Source organism: Pinus tabuliformis, chromosome 1_2, assembly GCF_031772625.1.
Source record: "Pinus tabuliformis cultivar Carrire ecotype Pingquan chromosome 1_2, CPIR1, whole genome shotgun sequence".
Taxonomy (NCBI): domain Eukaryota; kingdom Viridiplantae; phylum Streptophyta; class Pinopsida; order Pinales; family Pinaceae; genus Pinus; species Pinus tabuliformis.
In genome coordinates this window covers 167,416,839-167,420,042 of record NC_142298.1, presented here as the reverse complement: position 1 = coordinate 167,420,042, position 3,204 = coordinate 167,416,839, and positions in this window count along the sequence as shown.

Genomic DNA, 3,204 nt, shown 5'->3' with positions numbered 1-3,204 from the left:
TCCAATTAAGCCTATGACATCCATGACTGGTTAAAGGGACGACCAATATCATGGCCCATTAATTCATGGCATTCCATAGCCAGTATAGAATCTCGGTTTCCTAGCTCGAGAAATTTGAAAGGGTTAAGCTTGATACAACATTAATTCCAAAATCCTTTGAATAGAAGTGATCATAAGAGTTCATACACGGAAGGTTTGGACAAGGTTAGCAGTGAGGGTTTAACATGACAACCGTGATGGCTAAAAAAGGGATTTGAACACAAATATGGGCGGTTCACCGAATAGGGAAGGGCCCGATAACATTCATAGCATTGAGATCAAGCCCAAAGTTTGGAGTATTTTTGAAACCGTGGGTTGGTACAAATTTTTTGGACAATTTCAGGGTCACGATCGGCCAATCACACTCGAGTTTGAAAATAATTTCGATGAAACCAAGGCCATAGTAAAGAAACTCACCATTGAAGTTGACGAGAGGATGATTGCAGAGGTAACTCATCTCTCCCAAGCGGGAGAGGCCTAGTATAAAAATTTAAAAATAGCAACACTTGTTGGGTCCTATTTCTCCATTTACTATCCCCACTCCTGGATTTAAAGAAAGGGATAAAATGAGATGCCTTACTTCCTCTCTAGCAAGATGTAGTAATAGTTATTATGAAATTTGTCACTTGTGAAGGGTATTTTAGAATGGTGTACCACTACCACATACACATTTTAAGGCATTTGTTTGGGCACAAGTTGCTCAACATGCCTCACTTCTTGTTAAATTATTGGGCAAAGATGGCCTCCTTGGTGCAGAGGAAGAAGGACCCTAATTTTATTTTTTACTAAATTCAAATCATAATGTTTTTTTTCTAACTCCATGTTGTTCTAATGCAAGGTTGCATTATATTAACAAAGGAAGATAATGGAAATTCAGGTGATTTTTAAACACTAGGGAGGTGTGAAGGAAATTTCCTCAACATTGAGGAAAACAATCGAAAAAGTCAAAATATTTTGTGTGAATTTAGAATATTTTTATTGTTGAGGCTAGAAATTACATAGAAGAAGAAAGAAATGTGCCAAAAATAAACGAGACGTGGAGCCCAAAGTCAGTGTCTCGCCAAACGGATCTCAACTCCTAGTTAAAAATAACATTCCAAAATCATACCTGTGATTGTGATTGGTAGTAATTATTTATAATTTTAAATATTAAGATATAATAATATTTATTATAAACCAGCCTAGATCTATCTTAACTTTGGACCTATCAAATGTCGAGAGGGATCCAATTTTTGAGGTGTAAACTTCTTTTTGAGTGCAAAATTGAGGAAGTATTTTCACCTTGAAGAAAAATATCAAAATATTTTATTTCTCCTCTTATAATTGGTGCTTCATTAAGAACTACGATGCATGCTGCTTAGCTTGATCCTCATCAATGTTGTTCCCCATTTCACTTATTCCATCTCAAAAATGTTCCAAGTTTCTTAGGACCTAGTTGATGCAACAATCTTGGGAATAATGTTATCATCCAAACCTTATTGAATGAGAAACAATGTTATTGCATCACCCTTAATGTTAGTTATATGCTGATCCCTTTGATCTTGTGCCATGGACTCATTAGTTAATTGACTTGGGGGTTCTTTAAACCCATGCAAAAAAATATCCCATAACTCATATATTTGTAATCTAGTTCTCATTTTATTATCCCAAAATTCATAATTTTTACAAGTGAAAATAATAGGTTACATAAGATAAGAATCGTTCCATATTTATGGAAAAAAAATACTATAGCTCTGTGAATCTTTTAATAAAACCCTCGAGTCATTTGCATGACATTTGGATATTTACCAATATTCATCTTTGTATTTTGACCCTTTTGGATAAGCTCAATCACTTTCCATTAATAATGGAGACAAGATAGAATTACAAAATTAGTTTTTATTTCCTTATCTCTCATATTCCCTCTTTTTTGTAATAATTATTAAAACACTTAAATAATTCCTTGAAAACAATCTAGCATTATCATTACCGCAAAATACTACTGATTTTTTTAAAGTTCTATACTACCTTCTTCATAGATCTTCTCTCGCACTTTTTTAAATATATTTTTATGCAATATTTAAAAAGCACTTTAAAAAATATCCACAAGCAAATTACCCGGATGCATATCAATGAAAGATAGTAAAAAAATTATTTCACTTTTTTCTAATTTTTTTCTCCATTCCCTATATTCTCTTACACTTTTGAAATAAAAAAGAATAAGTCTCCTTCCAACAAAGAATTCTTTAAATACCTAAAATCCGTAAATAAGTGACTTACAAAAAAAATTATTACAAGAAAAAACATTAGATTTTATAAAAACCCTTCAAACATTTGATACCTTCCAATATCATGATCTTAAACTTCAAAATAACTTGCAGTTCAAGATTACACTCAACTGTAACTCACAAAATATGGCCTCTTGAAATGGTGGCCCATGATTAAAAAAAGAACGGTAGCTAATACTAAATGGAAACACGTTCATGGCTTAGAATGGTGGTAGGTTTGTAAACCCTCAAAACTACGACTCTTTCCTATATGGAAACAACTTTGTAGACCAACAATTGGCTACTCTACTCTCAAAATCCATTCACGTGATTGGTGAAAGATGAATGCAACCTACTTTGATAACTTAGGTTTTCTAGCTTTAATACCACTAACATGGGAAAAAGACGAAAACAAAATTGCTACACGAGTTAAGAAAAACTCACAAATAATTCACACAATAGCACAATAAAGTTATAAACCACGCAATATCATATAATAGAGTTGTGGCTCTAATTTGAATTCACAATTCATTGAATTCCTCAAGGATACAAGAATAAATAGATCCAAAAAACTCATGATAATCCTCTAGAAAGATCATGCTATCTTCTAAAAATGTCATTTCTTACAAGGATCTTTAGATGGATGATTATGCTAAGCTTAACTTACACATGCGCATGGCTAATTATTCCTAAATTTAGACTTTACTAGAAACTACTAGAAAATTATGAGTAAGTGGGAGTAATTAACATATTCCAACATTATAGGATGAGTATCTCTAGTCATGGGTTTTAGTGCACAACATATTCTCCATAACTTACAACAACCAATAAAGGTGTGTATTAGGAATATTTATCTCATGGCTTGATTTCAATCACATTTGAACCCTATATTGTCACCTACATATCCATTATTTGGAAT